The 14,957-nt window shown below is 44.3% G+C and overlaps 1 long non-coding RNA gene across 1 annotated transcript; it reads left to right on the top strand.

Moving 5' to 3' along the window:
* The first annotated feature begins 8,855 nt into the window (after positions 1 to 8,855).
* On the top strand, positions 8,856 to 11,905 carry LOC138526727 (uncharacterized). The gene is made up of 4 exons (XR_011283724.1): positions 8,856 to 8,914; positions 9,382 to 9,426; positions 9,623 to 9,660; positions 9,794 to 11,905. It is a non-coding gene; the product is annotated as an uncharacterized lncRNA (long non-coding RNA).
* Positions 11,906 to 14,957: the final 3,052 nt, after the last annotated feature.

Here is a 14,957-nt window from a genome sequence, read left to right as displayed (position 1 = left end):
ACTGGGGGCAGGAGATGGCGGGACGCGAGCCTCTTTCATCTGCAGCAAATGTTGAGCGTAATACCTGATGAGAATAATTCGTTCTGACCATGATCTCAACCAGCATATCCACCCCGCAGCGTCTATGCCTACTCGCAGTACCACAGGGGGCGGTTTTACATTGGCGGCCAGGCGACCTCTGCGGTGACCAGGGCACGCGACGTCACCACGTTACCAGCGCTTGTCACACCTGGTTAAACATGAAACGTTGAAGCACGGTTTCCTTATACCCTATGCCTCAGCTTATGGGATCCTGATGGTTTTCTCATTAATGGAATTAGTGTGGGAGTGATCACAGGGGTGCGAGCAAGTTCTCTCCAAAAGTGCCAGCTAGATGCCATATTTAGGCACTAGGGACTTCCTGGCTTTAGTGGTACACACACATAGCACGTGAATGCCCCCGGAACTTCTCACAAAGTATATGGTGGCCTCATATAAAAGTGTATCAACATAACAAAATTACAACAGCCCACGGCGGAAATGTTAATTCCATTGCACATGTCCTCATTGTGCCCTCCTACAGGGAAAAAGGTACTTGCAAAATGTGGTGCTCTGTACAAGGAAGGAGAATTGAAAACTCTGTGCTAAAGTGTAGACCTGGGAGAGCCAGATAATTCAAAGGGGAGGGCCGACCCTGGGGGTCTGACCTGGCTTTTACTGCCAAATCCGAGCCACGGTAAAGGCTACACAAAATGGGGGAGGGCCCCATGTCCAGGGACGTAGGAGACACATAAAATCTGGGGGGGACAGGGACATCTTGGGGACTTTGCTTTATTTATTTATTGTGTTTTACTCAAGGAACTCGACTTTTCACAAAATTAGAATTAAAATAGTACGTATTAAATTACAAATATCACTGTATAAAACAAGAGAAAAGAAGAAAAGAAAACAGAAGAAAATTAAAGGATGCAGCAGCAAAGAACATGTCTTTGTATGTTGCATTTCTGGATTTTTTATCTGACTATGAGCTCATGGTAAGAGAGAGGAAATAACAATTACTTCCAGTGGGCCACAGCTAGGACGCCAGCTCCTTAAGAGGCAGATCACCTGTAAGTGGAGTCCTGCCAAATAAAGGAGTTGCAGCCTTTTCTACCAACTGCAAGTTGCTACTTTTTTGTGTGGGGCAAGGAGACGTGTGTGTCCCTTGGAATGGAAGGATGGGGGTTTCAAAGAAAGAGGAAATCTTGTTTGTACCTCTGAGTAAGCCCTGTTATGGGAGTAGAGGGAGCAGGTGTGTGATGTTGCTGCTTTGACTGTCCTCCGGGGGTGGTACAGCAAACAAGGAGGATGAGCAATCGCAAGCCCACCGCCTTATAAGCACTCCCCAGGTCGGCGGCCGGATGTGTCGGACCCAGGGGATGCCTAGTAGGTGGGGTGTATGTGGAACCAGGGGGGTGGCCAGAGGGGCAGCCCGCTATGTGGGATGTGCCTTTAGCGCCCCTGCGAGGGCCGGGCCAGCCTCACACGATGAGTCTGGTCCCTCTTATTCCATCTCATGCTGGCTTCAGAGCCTAGCCTTTCTTTGCCTTTGTTATTCTGAATGTATAGATGGACTCTGTTCCTTTTCTCGTTTAACATTTGCTGCAAAGCCTAATCTATTTGATTCTCTCTTATGTTACTAGGACGGCAAAGCATGGGTCCTCTGCCCTGTTACATTATTCTTGCCCTGGTTTGGAGCCTTGCCCCTAAAGCCATGATGGGGGGAGGGGCCTATTACTTTTGGTTGTACGTACCCTTTGAGGGTGGCCAGACATTGCCTCCTGCTTTAGCCCACTAACAGCTCTGCTTTGCAACTTTATCACACATACCTGTCAGGTGGCATGTAACTCAATGCTACTAATGTTATCAGCTTCAGAAGTCTGTAATCCTTTGCCACATCAACTAGGTTAAAGGCTTGCCACCAGAGACTTACCCATGTCTGAGTCAGAATCTGTCACTCTGTGGGGAAGACACACACAGAAAGAGCAGGGCACATTGCCCTTGTTGGTTTTGCATACTTCTTCCTCGGGGTGGGCACAATTCACTCCGCAGAGAAAGTGGCACATGCTGGGCAACATTCTCCCACTATGACAATGTCACCCAAAGAGCGAAATTGGCCATTTGAAATACCTCTGTCGACGTATTATTGCGCAATCCACACTGATGGGTTTAAGCACCTGCTTAACGTGAGATGGCAATTAAGGGCATTTGCCAACGCACTCAAGAAGCACAGGACACCCTCTTACCAGCGACATGCCATGCTCACTCATTCTGAACACGAATTGCCATTTATCTGGGGTCATGTTAAATGTATTTATTTATTACATGTGGAGCATCACGCAAAAACCCCAAGCATCAAGGCGCAAAGTAAACTGCACGGAGTGGACCACTTCCATTGGCGCACTTTTTTACTTTTCCGCCACAAAATGGAAGATTTTAGTGTAAAAGGCAGGTGAAATCACATTGCTTTTCCACTTTGGAAGAGTGTAAATACCTCGAGCAATTAGCGATTGCTGGCGGAATTGACAGTGTCTTCCTCTGGGCTCCGCCCACTTTTACCAGGTTTCCTTTCCAAGCAGATCCCAGAGGAATCCCTTTCCTTATTTCCAGTATGAGAATCCATGCTGGCAGTAAGGCCGCATTTATATGGTGGAGCGGGAAATACAGGGCATCCTGGTGTGTCCACTCGGCTCCCGAACTCCACCCAGAAAATGCACGAAAATCTGGCCAATTAGAAAAAGCGACAGTAATAGGGTTTTCCACCACTTTTTCTGAACCAATTGACCTGGAAAATGCTGTGTTACATCGGAAGCAGAATGCATTCACTCTGCCTATTATCCCACCGGAAGATTAAGCCAGGTGCTGAACACGTGTTACATATTCATGTGCACAATCTGCATTTGGAGCATTAACTAACTGAGCTACCTTACAAATGATATCTCCTCTGGGGCTTTACCGTCTTAACCCCTTTACTGCCATGGGTATTTCCCCCCCAGTGCCAAGGCCTTTTTTGGTGATTTTAGTATGTCGCCATTCAATCCCTTGTAACTTCTTTGTTACATGAGATATCTCGGCCAAAGTTGGCCCCTTTTTTCCCACATGCAGGTGGTCGTAAAGCCACCCAGGAATCCTAGTTTGCTGTAGGGGGGTGAGAGAAAATAACCAAAAAGGAGAACATTTGTTTTTTTTTCAGAAAATGCCAATAAAATGTTGTACAAAGAAACCTGTGGTATTTTCCTTGTAAGCGCTAGGAACAAATGGTTTGCTGTGCTGGATTCACCATTTTCCAGGCTTTCAAGAACAGATTGAGTGTAAACCAAAATAACATATTTTGATATGCTAATCAGCCGTTTTGTGAGAGGTAGGAGATTTTGCAATGTTTTGTCCAATAGGACATGCGTGGACGGAATGGAAGAAACGGGTAGGAAAGCTGAATGGGAAGCCAGAAAGGCATACATTTCTGAAAATAGACAATAATCCAAGTTTAGGAAGGGGTGATTTGCGCAGGTCAGGCAACAACTATGTAGGGAAAGATTCCATAGTTTGGGGGGAAATCGGGAAAATGACAGAAAAAAAACCACAATTTCCGCACATTTCACTCTGGTCACCCACCGAAATACGCATCCAACAACACATGGCCTACCTTCCCGCGTTCCCACAGGTTTCCTGACAAAAACAGTACCTCCTACCTGGGTGCAAAGGGAAACACCTAAAACACTGGTAACCCCAAGTCTGTTCGCACAGCAGGTTTTCAGGAATTTTGCTCATGTGGACAACATACAGATTTGGGCCTAGGGTGTCGAAGCCACGAAGGAAAACAGGGAACCCCATGCATTTCTGAAAGGAAGACACCCGTGAGAATCCACAAAGGTCTGACTTGCGCAAATCGCCCCATGATTTATGACCTACAATCCCTGACAAAGTCTGAAATTTGGTGGAAAAACACAATTTTAACTTTGTCTGGGATTGTGGGTAATAATTCTGGGGCGATTCACGCAAGTCAGACCTCTATGGATTCCCACAGGTGTCTTCTTTTTGGAAATGCATGGGGTACACTGTTTTCCTTTGTGGCTTGGACACCCTAGGCCCAAATCTGTAGGTTGTCTCCCCAAACCCGTTGGGGTTTACCAGTGGTTTAGCCTTTTCCCTTTGCGTCCAGGTAGGTTCACCCACACATGTGAGGTACCATTTACGTCAGGACACCTGTGGGAACACGGGAAGGCAGGACATGTGGTGTTGGTGGCGTGTTTCAGTGGGTGGCAAGATGGAAATGTCTGAAAATTGTAGTTTTTTCACCAAATTTCAGACTTTGCCGGGGATTGCGGGTGATATATTCTGGGGCGATTCGCGCAAGTCAAACCTCTGTGGATTCCCACGGGTGTGCTCTTTTTGGAAATGCATGGGGTTCCCTGTTTTCCTTGGTGGCTTCGACACCCTAGGTCGAAATCTGTATTTTGTCCACATGAGCAAAATCTGCTCTGCCGAAAGGCTTGGGGTTACCAGTGGGTTAGCCTTTTCCCTTTGCGCCCATGTAGGTGCACCCACACATGTGAGGTTCCGTTTTCGTAGGGACACCTGTGGGATTGCAGGATGGTAGTAGATGTGTTGTTGGCGGTGTGTTTCAGTTGGTGGCCAGAGTGAAATGTCTGAAAATTGTGTTTTTTTCCACCAAATTTCAGAGACATTTCCCTCTGCCCACCCACCTGAAACATGCCATCAACAACAGATGCCCTACCTTCCCGCGTTCCCACAGGTGTCCCGACGAAAACGGTACCTCACATGTGTGGATGCATCTACCTCGGCAAAAAGGGAAAAGGCTACCCCACTGATAACCCCAAGCCTTTCGGCAAAGCAGATTTTGCTCATGTGGACAACCTACGGATTTGGGCCTAGGGTGTGGAAGCCACCAAGGAAAACAGAGAACCCCATGCATTTCTGAAAAGAAGACACCCGTGGGCACCCCCCTTTCCAATAAAAACATCCATGGTGGTTTAGAAACCCCCACACCCACCCAAAACAAGTTATCATTTTTTTGTTTGTTTTTGTTTTGCCTCTTTCCTAGAGGCTGATTGTGCTAGCACAACACATTATAATTTATTGTATTTTAGTTTTGCCCCTTTCCTAAGGGCAGATGGGCACATGTGTGTGGCCATCTGCCCCCAGGGGGGGGGGCAAATGTACTGCCCCAGGCTTGGGGGGTGGCTCTGCCAATATTTGCAGTGCCCCCCCCCACCCAAAATGATGGGGGCATCTCATGTACTCCTTCCTAGGGGCAGAAATCTGCCCCCAGCCAAGGCTACATAAGGTGCCCCCATCCACTTAGGGTGGGGGGAGAGGGCCACCCCCCTTTCAAACACAACAAATCCTGGTGGTCTAGTGGGCCCCACACCCCCACCCAAAACAAATTATAATATATATTTTTGTTTTGCCCTTCCCTTGGGGCAGATGGGCACATGTGTGTGGCCATCTGCCCCCGGGGGGGGGGTCAAAACGTACTGCCCCAGGCTTGGGAGGGGTGGCTCTGCCAATATTTGTAGTGGCCTCTCCCCCACCCCAAATCGATAGAGGGCATCTCTTGTACCCCTTCCTAGGGGCAGAAATCCCAGGGAGGGCTACATAAGGTGCCCCCCATCCACTTAGGGTGGGGGGGAAAGGGCCACCCCCTTGCAAAAATCCCTGGTGGCTAGTGGTCCCACCCGCACCCACCCCACCCTTCCGACCCTTGGCCCATGGGACAAAGAGGCGGTGCCAAGAGTAGATATCTGTGTTGCACCTGAAAAGGCGGTTGTAAATGCAGCAAAATGTGCCACCGTTTTTTCCCCCTTGAATCTCGATCTCGTTAGCTGGAGAAATTAGAGGAATGCAGGCAAACCCATGAATCCGCCATCACTCAGGTTGGCTTTCCATTTGTTAAGAATGCCTGAATGGTTGATTTCAGAGAAGGGGCTGTATACGCAGCTCATACCCAGTACTGTAGCAACAGGAAGGGTATGGGGGCTAGGTGTAGCTAGCTGAGAATGGGTAAGAACAGTATGCAGTACTCAGTGACAGCACAGCATGAACACACATCTCATCAGTGTTCCTGGTTGTCTTCTCTGCACATCTAGTGAGTCACTGGACCTGTAATGAGAGGGGTGTGCCCCAGTGGCTCCTGTCACCAATCATGCGTGGGCACTGTGTGACCAGGCCCAGATATGCCAGACCTGCATCACAGGCACACTGTATATATACGCAAGGTGAGATCATGAATTTGCATGAAGTTCTCCTCCACCTTTGAAGAAAACCATCTGTTGCGTCCTCAAGCAAAACAAATACATACTTGGAAGGTGAGCTCAGGGGCACTGCACTTACTTTGGGAAAAAGAGGATGCAGTGTAACATGGATCCAGTTCCTGTTCCAGTGCTTAGAAGCCGGAGGAGGCTAGCATTAAGCACGATATGAAGGACCAAAGACAATAATAAAATGTGCCTTTTCTAAGGGTAATGTCATGGAGCTGCTGCTGCTGTTTACATTTTAAAATTTTAAAATAAAACTGCAATTACTGTGACCTGCAACACGCCTTTCCCCTCTATCTCCCCTCTAGCAAAAAAAATGTTGTTGGTTACTTACCAGATAGGTAAAACAGAAAGGTGATGGCTGGAAGGTTTCAAATGATTCAAAACCTGGCATTGCTCTGTGCAACTCTCCGGAACATCTTTCTTTAGCCTGCCAAGACATTACAGAAGGGGAAAGACCATATGCAAATCATGCTTGCTCCCACCTCAAAAGGGGCTGTCCAGCCCAAATTGCTAGGTCACATCCCTTCTGCACGAGACCACAAGCATCCCCTGACATGTTCCAGCCTCATTGGGCATCATGAGTATGGAGTAGCCTGGGACTTTAGGCCTAGCGGCTTTTCTAGGGGTGATGTCGTGGAGCTGCTGCTTACATTTTAAAATAAATACATCCTCCAACACGTCCCCTCTTTGTCCCATCTAACGTAACACCCACCCAGAATTCTCTCAAATGGTCTTCACAGGCGCCCTATCCAAGTGCATAGACCCCGAGAAACTTGCTAAAGGCCTGCACCGAGACCGAACAATAAACAAAAAATGAATTAAAGATGTTTTTCTTTTTTTAAAGAAAAAATATAGTGCATTTGGGTTACATAGCAACCTTTCACACTATCACACTATACACACAATAAATACAACAATAATTTACAGATCATTAAAACTCTGCATGTTAGTGCTGAAAAGTTTTGCAAAAAGAAAGAGAAGGTGTTAAATTAATGAACATTCTAGTTTGTTGTAATCAGTGTTGGAAGAGGAAGCCTATTGAGCACACGTTCCCATACATGGTGTGCCACCGATGCAATAACCAATGATTTGCCACCTAGTACACTACTCTAAAATTGATCAGATTGTGGCTGGCTAAATGTATAATATTCTTTCTCATACACACAAGTGAGCGCCTCGCATTGGGTCAGCACATGTTGGGCGGGTTACACTTGTTTAAAACATAATCTACAAGTTCTGTTTTTGTACGTTAGCCGGGGCCCACCCAAGTCCCTGTTATTTCCAAAACCGGCAGGGTCTGCAGTCTTATTGCTAGACTGAATCTAATGAGAGCAGGTACCCGAAGTTTTATTAGATATGTCTTGAGAAGTCCCAACACACAAGCTTGGGTGTGTATTGCCCAAACTTCTGCAAGGAGGCCAAATGTGTCAGTGCCAGGTCTGCATCAAAAGACTGGGACTTCTCTGGGATCCTGGCGAGATTGTATTCAAGCCATGACTCTGGGACTGGAGACATCCCGATTTTGTCCAGGAATCCCCTCATGATACTCTCAAGGTACTTATACCTGATAGACTTCTCAAGGAATGTTTCATCATGTGGCCTAACAGAGAATCCTTTCCTCTCAAGACATATTGTATTCCTGCCCAAAATGTTCAGGTCGCTACTGACCACAATGAAACTAGCAATTGTAGGCCGAGTTCAAGCCTAATCGCCTCTGAGATGGTTGTATGTGTGTGTGCTCTTCAACTGACCTGAAAGTGCATGCGATTTAGAGGGCTGAGGACAGAAAGAGCAAGGGGGTTGCTGCAGTCTCCTCGCCCCTTGAATGAAAGACCGTGGAGCTTGGGGTGACTAGGCAGTGCCCAGAGGAATTGACATCTTTGTGCTGGGTAGTTAGATATGTTGGTAGAGGTTATTGGACACTTGAGATGTTGAGCTAGGGTGCGCAAGAATTATGGCTTGGCGGAGAGTGGCCAATTAGGGGTCAGAGCCTGTGATTGATTAAGAAACAAAAATGAGATGCAGAGTGAACCATAAGGAATGATAGCAGTGCACCCCGCCTCTCCTGCTTGGCACCTACTGTATTTGAGACAAGGAATTGCCAGCAAGCCCAAATCCCCGCCCCCAACCATATGTACTTAGGCCATGCCCCCTGAGCAGACCCACCTCCAGTTCTATGCTCAGCATCAAACAGGAGCTCACTGCAGAGATATGCTTAGTTGGGGGCACATTTGAGCTGTTTGTCCTGGCACCCATATTGCTTAGAATCTGTCGGTGTGTGTGTCTGTGTATGCAAGGCTGGGGCCTAGAGGATTGGAGCATGAACATTTTTTGACAGAAGCATCATGTTTTACTGGAGTTTTTGGGCAAAGCAAAGCCAACTTGAGTGTTATTATGTGAAGGAGGGGTTGGGGTGAGGGGAAGGGGACTGCTATGGGTCAGGCAGTCTACTAAGTGTATCATTGTCTGCATTTCAGTTCAGTATGTACCTTCTTCTGCATTGTATTTTTTCTGTTTCATTTAGCTTTTTAATCCGTATTAAAACAAATGCTGTATTATAGGTGGATGGTGGAACTTCAACTATCTCGTCCTCCTTTGGAACAGGTCTACAGCTTGAGGTATTTCAATAAAAATTTCACTTTAACGAATCACAGTACATTCAAAATTGAACATACTTTGAGACATAAATGTATGTGACCGTGCACTGTTTAAAACTTTTGTGATTTTGGTAGTAACGGTGCACATCCCCCCTAATGCAGAACAGTTACCAAGGACATATTACAAAGCCAAATACTTTGCAGGGCAACATTGTAATCACTATGTTTTACAGGGTGACCTCAAATCAAGTCTATGTTTGAACTCAGATGGATATCAGGTGAAATATGAACTGAATGTTATGATCAAGTCACGTACACTCGATTCGAGGATTTGTCCATACTAAAGTTCTATTTGTGTTGCAACAGCAACCCTAACAGTATATGGTTCAAACTCTATGTAGAAATGTTAGCTTGTAGGTGCTCTGTCAAATGCAAACTTTTATTGTGCACTTTGACTGACACATTTTTTGTATATTTCTTTATTCAAGGAATGTACTCCAGATGTGGACTTAGAAGAGGCACATGGAATTGAGGTATACATTCATGAAGTGAAATTGGGCATCACATTGCATTCTTAATACATTTTCATTATGTCACTATCTTTTCCAGTCTGTCTTGTTGTTTTCAATTTGTAGATATGTACTTATGTTTGTTTTTAAATTAAATTTGCTGTATTAAAATCATAATAACATTTTTGTTTTGCAACTTGATGTCGCTGTCTGCAAAAAGAGAAAGCCACTGTTTCGAAGCAAATCAAGAAACCATGGGTAAAGAACATACCAGTTTGTTTTGCACAAGCTTTTGAGCAGATGTTTTAGTCTTTCTAGGTTTTTTGTTGCAAAATCATATATTCTGTATGTGTGCAATACATTCAGCATCTTCTTCTATTTATTATTTTAGAAGCCCAGAAGTAAGAGTAGTATAAAGTCACAGACATCGCTTGAAACCAAAGATGTTGCTTGCCAAACAGATTTCACATTGCAGCAACTAATCTCTCTGGCGCAGCGTGGCACAGTCAACAAGCAGACTAGTGATACATTTGTCCAGTGGCAGGAAAATGAATGGAATGGAATTTCAAATGCAACACTTACAAAGTCAGTGTGGACCATTGCTACTTTGTGCCAGGTCGAACACATGAAAATGAAGAAAGTGATGATGCATTGCAACTGCTTGCCGACCCCTTCACGCAATCTACACCCGCTAATAATGTTCTATCAAAAAAACATTCAAAGTTAGCTGTTTCTCCAATTCATGTTGAATTATCACATCATGAACTGACAGAGGTTGAAGCTTCAACAAAATTGACCGATGATCTTGTACAAGATCTCGACTTCAATTTGCAAAGTCTTGAGGATTTGTCCACCACCGTCGACTCACAATAATCAGTACTGCAGGATGATTGGCTAATAAAGGAGCAAAAGTACATTGTGTTCGATAGCTGCCTGATAGATATTGTGCACATGCTCAAATGTGAACATACAATTAGGGCCAAGATATGCTGGGAGCCATTGGTGATTGTGTCTCGCGTGTTACAAGGTACAAACCTGAAAAATCCAAGCAACCTGTGTCCACCTCCATAATACATTTACATGGTCTGCTCAACCGATGCTCGGCAAAGTGCCAGCTGGCAATCTACTTTGTTCAGCAGCTTTACTGTTCAGTGGATCAAATTTCAGCAAGATTTCCAGTTTTTGTCAGTTTGTGGGTCTTGAGATCCTTGCTAGAAATCAATACTACAAATAACAAAGGGAATTCTTATTCCCTGCTATTAGTCATGCTTGGAATGTTGAACAGATGTCAATTGTCAGGACATTCTCTGGCAAACGTTTCTGGCTAGCTGGCGACGGACAGTGTGACAGTCCAAGATTTTCCACAAAGTACTGCACTTATCACTTACAAGAGATGGAAAGTAAAACAATTGTGAGTTCTGTCATGGTGCAGGTGTCTGAATGTTCATCGTCTGTTGCCATCGAGAAACATCACTTCATCAAATCCATTCAACTTCAGCAACCCAGGGGAATGGAAATAGAAGTGATAGCCACTGACAGGCACGTTTCGATAGCGAAGGACGTGCAAGAGCAGTTTCCACACATTCAGCATCAATTTGATATATGGCATGTTACTAAATCAATCAATAAAAAAAAATTACAGCTGCTATGAAAAAGAAGGGTTCGGAAAACCTTATTAAATGGTGTCAGTCCATCAGCAACCATCTTTGGTGGAGTTCCCAAACTTGTGATGGAGCTGTGGAAATTCTACTTGAGAAATTGCGTTCATTGATGCACCATTGTACCAACGTACACGCATGGACAGAAAACCAACATTTCAACGAATGTGCATATGGACCGTTGTCGTGGGAGGAGGAACGGAAGAAGAAGTGGTTGGTGCCATGTTCACCCGCACACAAAGCACTTGAAAAGATTGTGTACAATAAAACGCTTTCGAGAGACCTGAAGGGACTCACCGATTTCTGTCACACTGGAGATTTGGAGGTGTTCTACAGTACAGGCCCAAAGGTTGCACTTCGGCATAGATGGTATGGATGTGAGAATGAGACTAGCTGTACTTGCCGATAACAATAATGCAGGTAGGGATCAAGCGAGAACTTCAGGAAAACTGGGGGTGCCACGTTACTACAAGACCTTTACAAAATGAAGTAAACAATTGGTGTCCAAGCCAATATATGAGGAAATGGATTTTGAATTTGTCAAAGATCTGACATTGACGGTGTTGGCCATGCATACTCATGGACTGGAAGCTCATTTTGTTCTCAGGACCCATACAATGCCACAAAACATTGCAAACGTGCCTTGTCCTCCAAAATCTGAACTTGTCGTAATGCATAGTTCTAGATCCAAATGATTTGTAGCTCTCTGTAAAATGCATTCACATTCACATCTGAAGGTGTTATAAATGCCAAATCATAAATGCCAAAAAATAAAATTTGAATTCAAAAGAAACTGTAATTGAATATTACACTCCTTGGGCAAACTCCCCTATATTAAATGTGATATCCCTTATCACAGTTTTTGGTTTATACTGTGCCTAGTATCTGAGTTTCACTAGATCATATAAATATATTGTCCAGTTCATTCTAGTATGTGATTTCTTACAGAAAAAAAATAACGAAAGTTCTCTCAGTACAGAGTGAATGTTGGTGCCTTTGGAAAGGCCTAGACAGAACCAGCGCTCTCGACACAGTGAGCATCTGGATGAAGGTGAGATCATTGAAGGCATGCGGCTCCAGGATAGCACACAGACAGTCAGAGACATTCAATGTTGGCTTTGTTATCCTGGGCCACCCAGATATGCTGAGTCTTCTGAAAACTGATCTGAAGCCAAGGGCACACCCTACTTGAATAGTGGGAACCAATTGTTGAACGCCTCATGTCCCTTCCTGACTTGACACATACATCCCAGGAAGAACCGTTTTTTCTTTCAGCGGCATGATCATGCACTTTCACTAGCTACTGCCATTTTAAAAACATGTTGGCGGACTTCTCAGGGATGTGCTATGTCACATGTCTTGCATGATGGTTACAGAGAGGGCTGACCCAGGCGCCTTTTGGAAGGCCACAGCCAGTAATGAGATCACACACAGTGTCTGAACATGCACCGTTCATTGGTAAGACATTGTACATAACACTATTACATAGGGGGCAGAAGGCAACAATTGGTTTTTTGCTCATCCGTCTATTGATTGCAGCATGTGTAAGCTAGGATAATCTCTCCATGTAGCTAATGCTAAGGTTTATCCAACTCTCACAAGTAACATTGCGAAAGACACGATAACATGCTAGAGCCGGCTACTCCATCAACAGGTAATCCGCTCGGTTGAATGAAACAGTTCTGGGGGAGGGGGAGGTTAGCTTTATTTGGAATTTCCTTAGAGGGCTGATAAACACTTGTGCATTGCATCAACACACACAATTTGTGAATATTCACACGTTAACTTCGCATAACATATCTTTACATGGATGTTTCAAGTTGTCCTTCCTGTTCTGAAACACTGTACCGCCTCAATGCCTTTTTTTTTTCCTGCATTGTTTTTGCCAAAATCGAAAGCTAAACGTCTGTGTGTTTGAATAGGACAAGTGTCTGATTGTAATTTGGCCTTGAATGCTAGGCAGCAATTGCTCGAAGGACACAAATTGTGGTTAATAAAAAAAAAGATACATTTAACTATATTGAGAGTCGGCATGTACTGCCAAGTTAGTGTGAACGTGTGTGATACATCGTACAGACTGGTTGTTCATCGACACAAACTAACCATGGAATTTCCAGAAATTATGTAAGTTCATGTTTACATAACATTTTTATTGGAATTAAAAACAAACAGTGTGCGGTGCTGTATGCATAATAATTAATTGACAGTGAGGTAAACGCTGTCCGTGTGCACTGTGATCGCTTTTCGAACAGTTATCTTGCAAGCGTCGTTATAATGACATCTATCCGGGGTTTAAGCTGAATGGTTGCTATGTTTGTTCTTCGTTGTCTCCATGTGGTTCTCCATCCCATTGAGAGCTATATCTACTTCACAGCGCTCAAATTGTATGCAACTCGTGGTCTCAAGTAGTACAGCTTGTTTTCATTTGTGTGTTAAATATTGGCTGTGTTGTGCTTATGATTCGGTTTCAAACAGTTAAGCTATACAGTAACTTGTTATATTAAAATAAAGAAAAGCTACTGAAATGTATTTTTATTGTGTTTTCTTCGCAGATACTTTGTTCCATACTGCCCGTGCAATAGCTTCCAGATGCCAGCATATAGTTTCTTCAATCTACACTGGAGGATTACCATAAGCAGTGTTTTTTCGATCAGCGTTATGTGGGACGATCAAAATGGCCCTATATGTCCCTTGGTGTTTCTGGCAATAAGGAGCAACATGTCAGCATTCATGATGTAAGAACGCAGAGAAGCAAGAGCGTTGGGCTTTTAAAGTGCAAAAAAAAAATGTCTTCTCCCACACGAAGCACCAAGGGGGGTCATTGAATTGTTTTGATATTGTGCCATATGGCAAGACAAGGACACACAAGAACATAGACCATTGAGTGTTTTATCATAATCTATGTAAATATCATTCATTTCCTGGAGTTTATAATTTCTTGTGAACATTCTTTGAAAAACAAAAGCACTTGCAACAATGCAGACTATTGTTGATGTATTGTTGAAATATTGTACACGCAAATTCTATTTAGGGCAAGGTAGAGAAGGTATGCTCTGTGTGAGGATGTCTGTGATTATCTTGTGTTTATCTTCCTGTTTCTGCGGGCGTGGATAATGACGTGGCACGTTGGGCTACGCTGGCCATGAAAGTAATGGAAATAGGTGGAGCAGATTGTTGGACAAGTGATGTCAGCTTCGGGGGCGGGTGTTTTGATTTATTGCTGCGAGCGCACTTGAACTTAGGGCAATCGATTCACGGATAAGATTAGCACAAGATGGCCGCGCCCAACACGGTGTTTTTGCATGTGTAAAAGTGAGAAAAACTAAGATAAGATGCATAGGAAAAATGTTTACGATCGATCACTGTATGCTTATAACGACTTGCCCGAAGGATAGGGACAATAACATTTTTGAGCGCACTATTCCTTTAAGGTTAACATGATGAGTGCTCTTACATGGGGGGGACATGTTTCCTTACTGTGGCATGGCATTTGTTTTACTGGTGTCAATGTCAAAGGCAACATGATGAGTGTTCTTCCATGTAGGCCATTTGTGAAGCTCTTCAGGCATTAGTTTCTTACTGTGGCATGATATTTTCTTCTGGTGTTAGGGGGCAAATACAACATAAGTGTCCTTAATATGGAGCAGGGGGTAGATTTCTGTTGCTAGCAAGTACAGGTTTTCTTACCGTGGCATGGTTTTCTTTTACTGGCATTAAGGCAAAGCCAACAGGAATATGTTCTTACATGGGGATGCTGGCATATACTGGTGGAACCAGCAGGAACACGTTTTGTGATAGCATCATTACTGGCATTATGCGCCAAGCAAACAGGAATATGTTCTTCTGGGGGTATACTGGTATATGTAGGTTCACCAGCATGGACATGTATGGGAACAA

This window comes from Ambystoma mexicanum, chromosome 14, assembly GCF_040938575.1.
Source record: "Ambystoma mexicanum isolate Mex_15411 chromosome 14, UKY_AmexF1_1, whole genome shotgun sequence".
Taxonomy (NCBI): domain Eukaryota; kingdom Metazoa; phylum Chordata; class Amphibia; order Caudata; family Ambystomatidae; genus Ambystoma; species Ambystoma mexicanum.
The sequence above is the reverse complement of the archived record's forward strand: the minus strand, read 5'-3'. Positions and strand labels throughout refer to the sequence as shown.